Source organism: Lepisosteus platostomus, chromosome 1 (assembly GCF_059453375.1).
Source record: "Lepisosteus platostomus isolate fLepPlt1 chromosome 1, fLepPlt1.hap1, whole genome shotgun sequence".
Classification (NCBI taxonomy): Eukaryota; Metazoa; Chordata; class Actinopteri; order Semionotiformes; family Lepisosteidae; genus Lepisosteus; species Lepisosteus platostomus.
Genome location: NC_142611.1, coordinates 13842436 through 13859457, shown reverse-complemented (window position 1 = coordinate 13859457; position 17022 = coordinate 13842436). Strand labels below are relative to the sequence as shown.

The following is a 17022-nucleotide window of genomic DNA, read 5'->3' as shown; positions in this document are numbered from 1 at the left end:
TCTTCTGAAACTGAAAATGGATTTTGGTTTCCAATAAATAAATATATGATGTATTCGCAAACATAGGGATCTTGTAAGGAAACATCTTGAAGGCTGTATTTTAAGAGGTTAAGCTGTAATACTTCAAGTGGCTCTTCAAAGATGCAGGATGATATTTTCAACAGATAATGTGCTCTCCAAGCCACAAGCAATTCTGTTCAATGTAAATGCACCTCAGCCCAACCTTTTAAAAGCACCTGGCATCCATTCATTCTCATCTCTATTACATTTACTCAATGACAGTAAGATAGCCACTGGTGAATTTTAACCCAGCCAAGCCATAGACCCGACAACTGTAGTGTCAGCTGCCTTGGGGGACTCCATTTCCTCTCAAGTCAGTCTGGGTTTTGTTTCCATAGATAAAAGCCCATTAGACACATCCCCTGCTTCCATTACCTTTCCTGGTTCTTTCTTTTTAATTGCCAAACCCGATACATTTCAGGAACTCGAAAGCATTTCGGATTATTCTAGGGTGGAATATAGCATCAAGCTGGAAATGTATTACAAATATTGTCAAAATAAGTAATGAAGAGAATTTGCTGGTGCCGTGTTTTACAGTGTCACAAATACTCTGCTATATACAAAAGTTGGGGCTTCTTAAGTTTTGTTACTGGTTCTGTTTTGTTTTTATGAGGGAGTTAGGTACCATATTACTTAGGACTTGTTTGGATAATGTTCTGGGTTGTTTTTTAGACTTTAAAATGCAACATTATTATACAAAAGTAACAGCCACACCACATGTTTTTGCATTGTCACATGGTATTAGTGGGATTTGTGAAGACTAACCTTTAATTCACCTATATTTAAGCAGCTCATTTTGTACATACATTGTACAGCAATTATTATTCTATCAATGGAAAAGAAAAAAAAAACATATATCAAATTCATAAAACATGACATTCTGATAGTAAAGTAATGAGAATAAATACCATACAGAAAACTAACGGCATACAAATAACCACCCGTCTTCTGTCTCATTATTACTTAATCAATCCATCCCTTGGGCAAAGAAGAAGCCAAAGGCAATCAAGTCGCAGCTATTGATTTTCAACCTGTAAACAAAGTTTAGTGAAACAGAAATACTCAACACTTAGAGAAGGGGGGGGCTCCATTGACGAATCCCAGTGTCGCTGCACCACGATGCCATTAATTACTTTCTGTCTGGTGTGTCGGAGACACTTAGATCAAAGGTCATGCACAGAAAGACCGAGGAGGGACTGAACGGTGCAATTAAACCAACAAATTAATTCGCCTGCGCTTGAATCAGTTTGGCACCAGCATAACCCACGAAAAAATCGTCTCGTCAGAATACATGCAAATGTGAATTTTTTTGGGGGGGTGGCGAAAATGGAAGAGCATCACCTACCAGGTTCCCGATGAAAAGAGATTCCAGACGCTACCAGTCTGCCAATATAGAGCAGCACATCACTGCACGGCGAGAGGGGGGAGAAAGAACGCAAGATATGTGAAGATGCACAGTAAGCGTTCAAAACAAAAGGCTCTTTTTTCATTCACTTATATAGAAAAGAAAAGTACCAAAAGAAAAGAAGTGAGGTGGAAGGGAGACAGAAAAACCGCCAGCAGTGTACCTCTGTGCCGAAGGTGAATTACGGAAGGTGAGGTGTTTCCTCTGGGTCCGGGGTGTATTGTGTAGCAGCCGAGTGTTAGCTCGGTCCGTGTCTCCTGTCGCTGTGTGTGGCTGATTGGTGCTGAGGTGAGGAAGCTGGGATGTGGACACCTACTGATCATTGGCTGGAAATTACTATAGAAACATGAGGAGCACTTGGGAGGGGGAATGGCTTAGGGCTCTCTGTTGGGAAATAGCTCTGGGAAGCTGCGTCTTAACCTCTTTTTTTCTTTTTTCCCCCCTTTCCCTCATTTTCTTTTTATTCGGACACATGACGAGGCATTTAGAGAAGCATGTAATTTTTAAGGATACGTCCCCTAATAAGGATTTTGTGCTTCGTTAAAAAACTTGTCAGATTAATTATAATTGAGGCGTGCGTTGATTAAGATAAAATGCTCCTACCAGGGTGGTGTTTTATTTATTTTTTGTTCCGGTAGAAAGACAGCCATAATTAAGGAGCGCAATGGTTTCATCGTTGTGTTTAAAATCGCATTTTATAAACACTCTTTTGTTAAAAACTAAATGCACAGATCTTCATAAGTATTCACTATTTCTGATAATTGTGAAGTTGTCTGACTTAACCATAAGCCTACAATACATAAGTATTTTCCACACAAGAAACTCTTAACAAATCTGAAAAATAACATCAGTTGGTATTATAATTATCGATCATTTGAGACTTGCTTATCTCCAGCATTTTGTTATTCATTATAAAAATGTATTAAACAGCGAAGTACAGCATATGTGCTGATGAAAGTTTGAAACAAACTCACCTGCTTTGGATACATATTATTATTGCCAGTAGTTTATGTTTTAAATTGTTTCAGCCTTATTTTCACCTGAGCTAAAGAAAATTAAGATAGCACATAATAATTGCAAATGTTGATATTGACCATAACTGGTGTGATAGAAAATATATCTTTACAGATTTCATATTTGCCTATGCAGGATGGATCGTGATTAGGGATTTGGTTATTGCACCATTGCATTCTTCCAATGAATACTGTAAAAGAGTTTTACAGGAACCTCTTTTAGGCACTGTTGTCGAAAAAGTCTGTTGATCTTTTTCAATTGTTTTCTCTTACTTTTACATTCTAATGTACTGATAGTTTTTATATATTTCCAGTCCTTAGCGACACAAGATGACATTTTTGTTTCCCATCAGTTTTGAAGTCTGCCTTACATTTATCTTATAAGCTCTATTGTCTAACACTGCAGGGGGCTGTGTTAGAATTTAATTTAACTTGATATTTTACCTCTGTGTTACTTTGATGCATATATTCCAGGTACATGGACTGAGGAAGTCACACTTTAACTCAATATGACATTTGTTATTAATAAGACATAGACCAGGCCCAGCATGATTCACCAATGGCCAGAAATTTCCTTCTGTCTTACCACTTATTCTTTCTTTCCTTAGATTATTTCTTTACAAAACTGAAGCTATCAACATGTCGACATTCCTGTATCCTTGTAAAGTTTTTAGATGTGAAGTGTTAATGCCATCTGTGAAATTTTATCTCTAGGCCAGAATGGACATTGGGAAATTAGCATATGCAAAAGATATGAACACTGAACATAATATTTGCCGTTGAGTAAAAGCCATTAAGCCCATATACAGGTTCTTCATTTTTGCTAGCAACTACTGTATTTGACCCAATTTCTAGAAAGAAACAATTGTACCAGCTTCAACAAAATGTCTGGGTAACAACATTCTGTGTAAAGACATACCCACTGCTTTCAGTTTTTCAAAGCCTTACCCATTAGTTTCCATTTGTGTCCCCTAGCTTATTTTTTTCTGTTGTAATGATTAAGTCTATAGGGTTAACATTCCCTGTGCCTTGAGAACTCCTGAAGAGATGAATCAGGTGTCCTTGTAATTTTCTCAGTTCAAGACAACAGTGATTCATTTAATTTTTATCATGTCAGAGCAGGACATTACCGAGCCCAGAGAGTTTCTCTTCTTTGGACTGATTTGGACTGAGTGTCAATATTTTTTGCAGTGTGGTAATCACAGTTTCTGCGATGGAGTGGTGTCCCATCCAAGCTGTATCCTGCATGTGCCTGTTGCTTGCAGGGATAAGCTTCAGCTCCCTCGAGATCCTGTATTGGATAAAGTGGATAGAAAATGGATGGATGGTAATCAAAATGTTATATAATGTTAGAAATGAAGTATTAAGTGTGCATGGTGGTATCTTGGTATCTAAATAACATTCTGTTGTGCTATATATCCAAAAGTTTTCTACCTAATTTTTTGCATTTTTACATTGTCAAGAAGACATACAGTAAATCATAAATTAACATAATCACTATGTTTTTCTCTTAAGTTGCTCCTTCAAACTAATAGTTTTACATTTTATATTTGTAGCTTGTATTTTGGCTTTGAAGACTTTAGTGTTACCTTTTCATGTTACTTGCACCAGATCAGTGCCTCATCTGTCAGATAGCACAGCAGATAGGTATATTTTCCTGTCGTGTTAAGATATTGCAGGAAACATTCATTTATCATTTGACATTCTGAAAGCACATTAATTATCTGTTAATATTCAAAATCTGAGACTGATAAGTGAAAAACACGGAATAAAGATGCAAGGATCCTTCAGCTCTCTACAATAATAAAAATAATCCTTTATCTAATATGCTAAGTCAGTAGAGAGCAGCTTCTCATTTACACTGTCGACTTGGCCAAGAGGCTTACATAAATGTTATGCATAAGAAACACTGTGACTTAAAGAAAACCAAGTACAGGAAACATTTTATTTCTAAAGAGTCTGGTAGCTCTACCAGAGAGTTATTATCAGAGTCTGAGCCACTGGAGACAAGCTGGTCTCAAATCAGCTGTTTGCAGAACGATATGTGTGTATGATAGAGGTTTGCACATTCTTTCGTTCATAAATGTATTCCTCAAATGATTTCTTTGACTACATACTGCCTATACAGTATACTGTATATATACTGTACCTGGCTATACAGTATTTTAATCTACAACCAGTTCCCAATAATTATGAATCAGAACTGATCAGGACATGAACACCATTTACTGAATACATGTGTACAGTTTTATTTGATTTCCAGAGCTTTTATGAATGCCTGTTTTTGATTTTGCATGAAGTGTGATCATTTCTGATATCAGAAAAGCCATAAAAGTGAAGAGTGAGTGCTGTGCTTGGCTACAGATTAATGTCCTGCCAGCAATATCAGACCATATACCTGTGCGTGTTGGAATCTGTCTAAGCCTCATGACTGAAAATCATTTTATCCTATGACCGTCCATCTCTCTTGGGAAATCTGCTTCGGTGGTTTTAACCTCCTCAGCTGAGTACATGAGTATGCATCACAAAAACTACCTGGAATTGGCTCTGCTCAGTTGCTTTTGTTTCTGGCTGTAATGCTTTAAGTTCTGTCATTCTTAGGTTTTTTTTTCTTTTGTAATTTAATATGAGAAGTCACTAATGCCCACCATTCCATATGTAAGAATAGCTAATATTTAGTCTATGGAAGAGGAAATCATTTGAAGAATAAGGTTAAGAATTGAAAGGGTGTTCAAGCCTCTGTCATGCAGATATATGTTTTAAAAATAGCTGATTTAAGACCAGTTTGTTTCCAGCCACTATGTCCTTGGTTTTATTTCACTTATATACAGTGGTTTAAACCCAGAAATGAATCAATGAAATTATACTGTATTTTACAGAAGACTGTGACACGTTTTCAAACTGAGAGCCATTTCAAATTGCTTTGCATGAATCATTTTGTAATATAGCATTGTAAAAAAATACAGTACAAAAGTTGAAAGTTACAGGGAGAGTAAAATTAAACAATCATCAAGATTTATGTGTACTGTAAATCCCAGGAAACAGACAAAAGCTAAGTGAATCAAAACTTTAACCCATCTCTCTAATCACAAATTGTGGAGCCAAAAAAATAGCTGTCTTTAGTAACAGTTTTGTGATGTGCACCTAGTGCATACAGTAGATTGAATTTAATTCAGCCCAAATAAAGATCCACATACAGGACAGTTTCAAGTTCAGTTCCCTCCACAAAACTTTTAGGATTTATAAAACAGCAACACCATCATTTTATGAATTTGAATCTGCCACAGCAAACTGAATATCTTTGCAATAATTACTTTTCTATTTCTCTTTCATATTATTTACTTTCCATGTTTGGCTTTTAATGTGCCAAGTGGGTTGTGTATATAATATATATATATACTGTAAGTCTGATGACTGCAAGCTTTAAAACAGCAAAATAGGGATAGAATGGTTTTGCAAGGCAGTTGTGACAGGCCCCAACCTATATTTAGAGGCTCAAATGGTCTGAGCACAGTAAAGCTCACAATGGACTTTAAAATCTCTACCACAATACACATAGCCTACTATACAAACACCCCATCACTAACAACCCCCATGAGACCCTTTATAAACCACACAGTCCTTTAATCACACACATGTGAGAATGTGCCCTCTAAATCCTCTACCAATTACCTAATTAGGTAACCAATATTCACCCTGTGTATCTATTTACATTGATAAGAGGCTTTGAATGGCCTCTAGTGGTACGTTGTCTTGTCATATCAGTCTTTCCTGACAGGAATTGCTGCATCACTCACGGTTAAAGAAGTGAAGCTCCTGAGATACAGAAATAAAATGGGCAAAGGCGGGAATTCGTAAATAATACTTTGTTTCGACAACATTCCCTGGAGTCAAATTTGTGTTGCCACAATGTTGCAGTGTTCTGTTGTTACAATTAAAGTGTGGCATTGTTGCAATGTTACCTGCATTTTTTATTTGACTAGACGGGCTATCTCAATAAATCAGTCAATATAATGTTACTGGTTGACTTCAAATCAGTAGGTATCCCATTCTGCTCAGTAAAAAAAACTTTACAATTCTAGTTGTCGTCTGTATTTAAATACAGTGTTTAATTATTATTATTAATAATAATAATAATTGCTTACACTGATATAGTGCTTTTCTAGACATTCCACTCAAAGCACTTTACAGGTAATGGGGACTCCCCTCCACCACCACCAATGTGCAGTATCCACCTGGATGATGCGACGGCAGCCATAGTGCACCAGAACGCTCACCACACATCAGATATCAGTGGGGAGGAGAGCAGAGTAATGAAGCCAGTTCAGAGATGGGGATTATTAGGAGGCCATGACTGGTAAGGGCCAATGGAAAATTTGGCCAGGAAGCCAGGGGTACACCCCTACTGTTTTTGAGAAACGCCCTGGGATTTTTAGTGACCACAGAGAGTCAGGACCTCGGTTTTACGTCTCATCCAAAGGACGAGACCTAATGGAAGGAAGGAAGGAATGGAAGGAATAGGGCAATGTTTGGGTTTTTAGGACATTATGAGCAAGAATATTAAGATTAATTGCAATAGGGGTCCTGAGTGGCTTCACTAGAAAAGGTGTTTGCCTAAGTGCAGCCTGAGTTCGGTGATCTAGGTAGCCCAGCTTCAAGCTTCTGCAATGCAACCTCCATATGCCTCTGTCATACTGCCCAATACACTAGTTCTCTTGAGTATAAGGAACAGTACATGCTTTGGATCTTCAGTAAGGAATGATCAGGACTCTAATATGGTGCAGCTTAGCAGCTGATGACCCCCAAAAGAGCCTGTAGTATTTATTAAACGTTTCATGGTGTAAACAATACAATGGAACTTGATTGCTTTCACAAACCACAGCACTAATGTGTTCAGACTCATACCTGTGTTCAGTTATAGGTCTTGCAGGAGATGTGTTCATATCAGCAGAGGAAATTGATCACCAAACGAAAGAGGCCAAAACAAGAAAATGCCAGGAATTAAAAAATACTTTTGAGTGCTTCAAACACCATTTCTCTATACCTGTTGCAAGGCAACTTTTTTATATTTTTATATCAAGCAAACATTTTTAGAAATAGATGTGCAAAGAAAAGGCTCTAGATCCCAACAGGTAAACACTGATAAGACATGATAGTACATTACAAACTAATGTCAGTAGGAATGTAAATTTTTAGGCAAATATGTGATTAATTTCTTGTTATTTTACAGTATGATGTGTTTTGTGGCTTAGGGTTATTTTTGTTTTCCATCCATCCATTTTCTAACTTCTTCCAATTCAAGGTTGCAAGATTGTCAGTATGTTAGTAGCCTTTGATTTAATAAAGGACACTACAGTGGAAAGTGGTGGATTAGCTTTTTGTGGATTCTTTTGTAGCTGTCCCCCAACTTGTGGAGGTCAATGAAAGCATTGAAGTCTTCAGAGATTTCTTGGTCCTTAATCATGATCATGCATGCTACTATTGAATATCTTGAGGAGGAATATAATCAGGAGCATGTTAGTGCATGACACTTTTGACTCTCCACTCATCGGGATGCTGACAATACCCTCTGTGACTGCATTCTGTACAAAATGCTTTCTGTGTATGTAGGAGGGGATTCTTCAATTAAAATAATTATTTTTGTGTGGTGTTTTTCACCATTAAACCTTGGTCAAAATTAGTCAAAATTGAAACCTCCACTAATAATGAAAATTGCAAACGAATTATATGAATTGTGTCTAGATTGTTTTCAGTTGAAACTGGACAAAGGCCATGCAGTTACAGAGCCTTAGAAAAGCTCTGAGATATTGTATCATCCTTTTGGTTAGCCTACAGTGTGATGCAGCATGTTAACAAGTGCTGCGTTATTGAAAATGTACAAACCTATGTGGAAATTTTGATCAGATCTCTGGAGGTGTTTTTCATACATTTGAAGTTCTTCTTATCCTGACACTTTTAAACAGACATGCAGAATGTTCTATCAACATCAGTCTGCTCTGTATTGCAGCACTTTGCTCTGGCATGTATTGCACTAGTCTGGGAAGAACCATAATGTATTAGTTGACTGAGTAATCCAAATGAACTCAGTGTGGTTCGTGTTTTTTGGTTGGCAGTATGAGCTAAGAACACATTCTTCTATTAAAGTATAAGAAGTGGTTTGGACAGATGACCAATGACACAGACTAGCAGAAATCTAAGTAATAGTGTAGAAAGTGGGGATCTCTGGCAAGAGCCTCTAGAAGCAGCAGATTGGGAAGAACATGTATTACCTGTATAATTGTGGAAGGATTAGTGTATAACATTCTGACTATATTGTTAGTTAGAAAATGCTTGGTACCTTTACAAGTGCTTTTCATTTTGCTCATCCCTTTCTTTGAAACTTTGGTTCTCTTTAAGATGTACCACATATCTCCCTCCTGTAGACATTGGAAAGCCATAGACCAGCTTGCAAGAACATGCTGTGAGTAGCAATGAATCTGTACTGTGAACTACCACAGTTGTGTATTTATCCTTTCTTATTGCATCTAAGTAACACAAGTTCTTATATTTAGGAGAAATAGATTTACCAAGTCAGACAACTAAGGGATTATGCTTGGCGAGTTTATCACATGTATAAACTTGTTTTCTGTGAAAGCTGCAATTTGTGGGGATCTTCTATTTTGCTGGCAGAAAAACTATGAAAATGGCAAAAGAGGATTTTGGAACCATTCTCGTGCAGGAACACAGAGCCTCTACCTTCCTCTAACAGACTAATGTATGAGTGACTGGGGTATCTTATCTATACCAAAATGTCCTCTAAAACCTCTTCCCCTTTTCCTCATAGACATGTCCTATGAGGGACATGTCTTTTTCAAACATTATCAGACAAACACATTACAAATCTTCCCCACCAGCAAGTCTTTTTGTGTTTTTGCAGAAGTATCATGAGACAGGTGACCAACTCTCATCCAGTGTTGTTGGAAGCAGACATTAGGCCGTCCATTTCTTGCTTCCAGCTATATCTTTGACTCACACATTGAGCCTGGTTTTGGCCTTTAATCTAGGTGGGTCAAATATAACTGCAGCTGAAATATACAATATAACAGTGAAATCTATTTACAAGTGTTTTCTTTCCTTTTGGATGATGTCATGCATATGGTTGATGTATTAAATGAATATTTCACTCAAGTGATTACCTAAGAAGGAACAGACAACATGCATCAGTCAGTGACTGTCTCTCATAACATAACAAGACAGTGTTATGTTAACATTCCAAAATGTTCCAAAGTTGTTAAGCAACACACCATAAAGCATCACCCCAGCTCAAGACCCTTATAAGTACAGGCAGAGATAACGTTGCATAGGCTTATATACTGTATGTAGTGAACACTATGGCTTCTATTGAGGAAATTTTACATTACAATAGCTTCAAAATCAAAGTCTAAGCTAATAAAAACTACTCCTTCGGACAGATCGCAGCGCATCTTTGGTTAAAATTTTATGAGTGTGTACTGTTCAATTCTGTTATTTTTTGTTTTAAACTCTTATGTAAATCGTTTGAATAAAATGTATTTCATTCTGCTACAAATATAAATAGTTCTTACAAGTGCTGCAAATTACATATGTTATTTTTTGTCTGCAATATTACATCGTTTTCAATAAAACAGATCAAACTCATTCACAACATTGGTGAGTTCCACTAACAGTCTCTGCTTGCATTCTGTTTCAGTTGTTTATGAATGAGAGCATAGTTGTTCTATAAAATAAGGAGCAGGGAAGGTGATATGGCGACAGTCTCGATATGTTCATTAGCTGCCACTCTGGACAAAGCTGTGTAGTTGTGTTGCACACTGACACTGAATAAGCAGAGCAGTACAACAAAGCAACTTGTGCAATGTGCCGTTCTGTCTGACATTGCTCATTGTACATTAAAGAACAAATTGCAGAGCCTGCACAGTAAACTGTATTTTCCCATTTTTATATTTGTATTTATAAAAATCGATTGTATAATGTCACCTACTCTACCATTAACTCTTTTTCCAAGCAAAAATCTCTATTTTGATGAGCTAATTTAAGGTGCCAATAGTGAACACCTATTTCTGTTACTCTGGTTAAAATTCTTTGGAACTATTAAAATGAGCTGTGCCTTAAATTAATTAATGTACAAGAGAATGTAACTAGAAAATGTCAGATATTTTCACCTAAGTATAGTTTAATAGATGTTTATTAAATTCAATACATTAAAGAATAATGTTGGAGATGAAGAGTGCTACAGCATATACTCTGTAGTATACAGGGAGGCTGACAGCAGTCACATGTTTTGAAATGGCTACCATTGAAACCATTGTCTCTTTTTTTGGGCAGTTTTTGTCCTGTTTGGTCTTCAATACACACAAAATCAGTTAAATCAAAATAAATGTCACAGTGTCTGCAATAATTTGGTTCTGACATTTGTCTCTTTAAAGTATCTGATTTTTAACCACTGTTAATAAAAAACCCAGGGAATATAGTCAAACAACTACCATTGTGAATTAAATATGTAGCAGCCTTCAGTGTAATTGTTGGTCCTGTCATGTCATAGGGGCCAGAGTTCATCATCTGCCACTCTGGGGAATATGACCAAATGTATACAGTACATGAACAGATGGATGTACACAATAATAACATGCATATCATATTATACTTCTCATTTTGTACCTTTTTATTCTACTTTGTTCAATTGTTGTGACGCGATCTGCGTTTTTCTGTGGTGCTATCTTGTGTTTGTACTGTATGTTTATCCTACGTTCGAGGATGTTTCCTCCAGGTACTCGGGTTTCCCTCTCCTGGTAGGCTAAATGACTTCTGGGAAATTGGCTCTGGTTTGAGTGTGTGTGTGTGTGCTGTGAAACAGACTGTCTTCCCATCCAGGTTGTACAGTATCTTACCTTGTGCCTGTTGCTTGCCAAGAGACAGTAGGCTTTGGCTCCCCCACAACCCTGTATTGGATAAAGTAGTTTTCAATATGGAGTGATATCCAATACTGTAGATTCCATTGTGGATTTTTGTGGAAATATTTTCATTTGCCCTGATACTGTATGCTTAAGCTTACAAATTTAAAGCTTACAGGATAGTGGGTGAAAACAAGCCGTGGATTTTGCTCCTTCTAAATACCTCAGAAGCTCAATTCTGTGAGAAGGATTGTTCATGTCTGTTAAACCAGAGAACCAGCAATCTGCTGCCTAGAGAAGGTGACAGGTTCTTCATTAGTATACAATTGGGGAAGACCAAGCTAAAGAACAGCGTTGTGACCGATGATGGGTCAAGATTTGTTTTTATAAAGGATTCAAGGATTCAGGCATAGTGCTGTATATGAAACGGGACTTTCTGCATTTTGAAGCAGGTAAGCAGCTTAGCTGCCTAGCTATATTTAGCCAGGAAATGACGAGTCAGTTAGAGCTCCATGTAGTGTTTTATGTTGTGTTTCCCTCCACAGTGTGAATAAAAAAAAATGCTGTTTCGGTGCAAAAAAACTGTCTTTGTGTGTTTATTTCATGAGGCCCTGCCTACCTCAGAGACCTGACACCACTTCCCCCAAAATGGAGTTACAATCTGAAGTACCCTGGAAAGTGACAACAAGTGTCTGCCCTAGCAGGTGCAGGTTTGCCATCCATTAAGCTCAGTGTTTTCAACAGAAAAACAAACCTATTTTTTTAACGAAACACAAAAATTCACAAAAACTCCACTTTGGCCTTGAAGGTTCTGTTGCTCTTTACAACTACACCCTCATGGAAGTTATTGATAGTGTTTGCAAGAAGCTGTGCCATTACTTATACTCTTTATTTCCCCTGGTACACAAATACCCTGTGCTCTATGAAGGCAGCAGAAGGCAGCAGGATGATGTCTTGTGGAGAGAGATCAGGGTATCTGCTCATCAACAGGCTTATAAACAACATCATCGGGCCTACAGGGATGCCCTTAACATGGCCATATTCTCTCTTGAAGGAGTCACCGTGGTTCTACAGATCTTTTCTCTACCGATTGATGCAAATCTCTCAAACAAAAGACATACAGCATTGACAACTATTTAATTACTTCACCTCAACTGCAATCTTTCCTGTTTTTCATACATTTCACATGTGCCGTACCTGTGTCTTGGACCACATTCCAGTGTTCCTACTCAACGCCAGTTTGTCTGCTATTGTTCGTTTGCTACTAAACTCATAACTGAGTTCCTGAAATAATCTGGGCTCGCTCCTTCTAGACTGAAAGTGTTCTGATCAATAAGACCCAAATACTTAACTGTTACTGCCCACTTTCCAATTTGCCTTCACTTGAAAAAATGCTGCAAGAAATGCATTAGCTCTTGTGTTGCATCTAACAAGCTCTTTAATTCTTTTCAGTTTGGGTTTAGACACAAATACTAAAACTGCCTTTTTAGAGATAGTTATGGGTTTACTGATGGCTTTTGACTCTGGGTCTTTTAATATTCCTCTCTTTCTGGAATAACTTTCTACCTGGGACCTTCACTTTCATATTTCCAATCTGAATCTCAGATCTCACTGCTATGCTCCTATCTAATGTTGTTGTAACTTCTGCACTTTACAAGTGAACTGTTAAGACATTTGCTTTGCCTATCTGATGCTGAAACATATGCTTGATGGATGATGTAATAAATGGTTTTACTTCATCCTAATTAGACAAATGCAATATCTTAATTACTGGGGTATCTTCGAAAGTATTAGATAAGTCAATTTTAGCCTGAAATCTGCAGCTTGTGAAAATAATGTGTCTGTTCTCTATTAAACGCACTGGGTGTTTGTAGAATGTAGATTGGATCATAAGATTTTTCAGCTCATATACAGTATAAGATCCTATATGGACTAGCATCAGGTTATTTTAAGATGTTTTCCATGGTTGTAGTATTACACTCAATCTGAGATACAGTATACTGATTTAAGCTTCCCTACACTACTGAAGATCAGGCTCAACACTATACAGTAAGTGAAAAAGCAGCAACACATCTGGATAAACTGCTTAAAGACTCTATGGCTGTCAAAAGTTCTAAAAGACAGAGCAAGCATTACATGGTACAAAGTGACACATCAGCAAGAAAAAATTGTCCAACCAACATATGATGATAAACATTCTTCACTGGTTTCACGGTAAACATATTGTGACTTCCTGCCTTTAAATTGTGTCAGTTTAGAGCAAATATTAAAATTTTTGCCATTACATATCTGTAAAGAGACCTCATGTATTAAATGTAGAAAGGAACAAATATGTTTTTAAACTTAGATGTTAAATTTAAACTTTTTAATTTTTTAAAAAAGAATGACAAGCAAAAAGCAGACTTTAATTCACATTTATTATAGTCCCAGTATTGATATTGTACTGTTATAGAATTATACTGTACTATACTATGCTATATTTGTAGTGATACAGAACTATGCAGTATTTGTACTGATGTAGAACTACAGTATACTGTATTATGCTATATCTGCAATCTCTCAGCTTCGGTTTCAGAGAGTTACATTACAAAGACTCTGCGAAGTCTCAGACAAAAATTCAGGTTCTTAATTCTTATTTCATCTTAGATTAGAGACGGCAAATCTCGAGCTCTTGTGAACTAATATTCTGTTGGCCATGTAAAGCCATAGAGCATTGCTCCTGTTTAATATGGACACTTCTACATCCATGGCCGTCTTACTGTTCGAGTAAATAAATGTGAATCATGGGATGACTCCAGCCATTTCGCTGCTAAATTATGGAATTATGTTCCCAAAGAGATACGAGATATTAGTTCTCTCGATGGATTTATGGTAGATTTTTTTCTGCATGTGTGTTTAGTTTATTTATTCATCTCAGTTTAGCTTGATTTGATAAACTTTTATTGCGTTTCCACTTGCGATCATTCCACCCATGCCAACTTTAACAATAATCCTTTATTTTACCAGATTAGTCAATTGAGAACAGAATCTGAATGTCTTTGCATTTTAATGCCTTGCGTGTATTGTGAGCTGACAGCAAGACAACCAGATTAAATATTGTATGTTGTAGAATATGCTGAAGTGGCTGAATTGTTTTACACTCACTATACCTTGACATATATGGTTAGCCATTATTGGTAAAAAAAGGAAATCCATCCCTTGATGAAGGGTAGCAGGATGCATACAGAAGTGACAAGCCAGAATTAAATGCAGAATATATACAGTATATGAGAGGGAGGGAGGTTAGAGTGAGGAGCTGACTCGGTGTGCGAGCTGTAAAGGAACAAGCAGTGGTTAATTCTGTGCTGAATAGTAACACGAGAGAAGAGAAACAGAAGGCTCTGCATCTGAAATTATGTGCTTTTAATTTTTTTTTTACTTTGCAGCATAGAATAAGCCTCTGTGCCTTGTACATTTATAACACACACACATACTGTATAATTTCAACGAGGCTGAGGAGGGATTCACAAAAATTGTGTGGTCTAAACTGTCAAATGCAGCCCTTCAGCCTAGAAAGAAAATTAGTATTGAAGGAGAGTCTGAATCAGAGCTCAGGAACGGGTCATTATCAGCTTTAACAAGGGCTGTCTAAGTGCTGAGAGTGGAGTAAAATGCAGATTTCTCATAAACACCATGAAAGACAAGAAGGGAAGTATGACTGTCATGTTAGTACACTTTCTGTCTTGCAAACTGTGTTGCAATATTTTAGGACTCGTTGAAATCGTTGATTTATTGAAACACCATTTTTGTGGTTTGGGGAGAAAACAAATCATTCCTCCACGTATGTAGAAAGATCACAGAGCCCACCAAAACATGAAGAGAGAAGTCCTCAGAGATTAAGTTCACTCAGAGTAAGAAGCATTCATTTGGCTTTAATTTATTTATTAATAACATAATATTAAGGCTTTATATTAAAAAAAAATGTTATAGAGGTTTGGAAAATGACATGTTCCAGCCTCCATATCAGTATTAGCAGTGTTGATATTCTTTTCACCTTGACCAGAAGAGACACTTGATCAGTTACTCAAACCTATCGATCAGCCCAGCAGGTGCAAACAGAAGACTCCAGGCTATCACTCTATCACTCTAATTCTATGTGTTATCACTTGTCCATACTGACTGATAGCTGATAAACTTTTGTGACAGTTTCTACAGGTAAACATACATGGTACTTTTTCCATTGCCCCATGTTTTTACCAACATTTTTCAATTGCACCATGCCATCCTATATTGTTTTTTGTCATAACTTCACTGTGTTTAGTCCATAGTGTTACCAAGATATGTTTTTATAAGCAATAGAGTACATCCTCAGACTAAGGGTGTTGTTTAATGCCATTGTGCTACATTATAATTGTAAAAGAAACCCAGCATGATCAGAGAGAACTTTAAATGTATCTGAAGGAATAACATTGGCATACCATTTTGTTTCTTATACACTCTGCAATCAAAACGTAATCACCGGTGCCAGATTTAATTGCTTTTTTTAAAGTTTTTACGTTGACATTAAATGAAGTCTGCCAATAACAAATGCAAACCATAAATAATATCATGCCTGTTGGCAGTTTACATCAACGTCTACTTCATTTTCGTCTTCGTTGACTCCTCGTAAATCAGAACACTGACCTGGGCTAAAATAAAATAATTACGTTTAGATTAGCTTTAGTTTGTGGTATTTTGAATATTGAAGGTGACCTCAATCTATACACAGAAAAATGTTATTTCATAAAGGATATAATGTAGTACTTTCATTTTAATAACTGTTGCAATCCAAACTAGAAGGGCGACGAATATTTAGATTTTAGATGGCATGCGTTGTGATCAGTTTTTAACTAATAACATCACGATGTTTTCATTCACAGAATATTACAGATGAACTGATTTTGGGTGTTGTTGTGGATAGGTTAAAATTCGCTGTCTTTGCGGTGATTTTCCGTGCACGCAACCGAAGAAATCATATATAGTACGCTTTGAAATTAGTGCGAGCTGTGGTTATAAACACCCTGCTCAACCATATGAGGAGTCATATGACTAATTAATACATTGAAAATACTGCCCTCTGCTGGTACACTTTCATATCGGAAATTATTAAGATTTCTCAAATTCGTGGACAGGGTAATTTCTATAAACATTTAACACATATTTATGTATAAAAATAAAATTGGACTGATACTGGAGAGGTAAGCATTCATTTTCCCATTCACTCTTTCCCACTTAAAAAAAGCAAAGCACCATAGGAGAGGCCACCTGTTTGGCAGTTAATGTCTTTCTGAGGTGAGGAACAAAACCTCTGACAAAGCTGGTTTCGTTTTAAGTATTTCTTTCATTATTAATGATGTTGCTAGTGATTTGTGTGAAATGCATTTATTTACTTACTTAACTTTACAAAATTACTTACTTTTCCCCTGTCATATCAAGTGTGACAACTAAGTTGAGCTTGAGAGAGAGACTTTTGTGAAATCTGGGATGACACTCTACCTATTGGAAGAATGTGTAATGTGTTTAAAAATCAGTGATAAAGGCAAGATGTTTTTTTCTTGTTTTTAAGAATATGCCTTTGTGAATAAGGGCTGCAAGGAAACAACAAAATCCTAATGAC

General features: G+C 36.7%; 1 protein-coding gene across 2 annotated transcripts in view; it reads right to left on the bottom strand.

The window, feature by feature from the left end:
• The window catches only part of cxxc4 (CXXC finger 4), a 40204-nt gene extending 38245 nt beyond the window's left edge, over positions 1–1959 (bottom strand). Inside the window, exons 1-2 of one of the 2 annotated variants that reach the window (XM_088625252.1) lie at positions 1576–1959; positions 1406–1467 (exon numbers count right to left, since the gene is read on the bottom strand). The gene's annotated coding sequence lies outside the window, so the exon portion shown is untranslated. The remainder of the gene's footprint in view (positions 1–1405; positions 1468–1575) is intronic. The other variant, XM_088625241.1, reaches the window with a different exon arrangement.
• Between the last annotated feature and the right edge of the window lie 15063 nt (positions 1960–17022).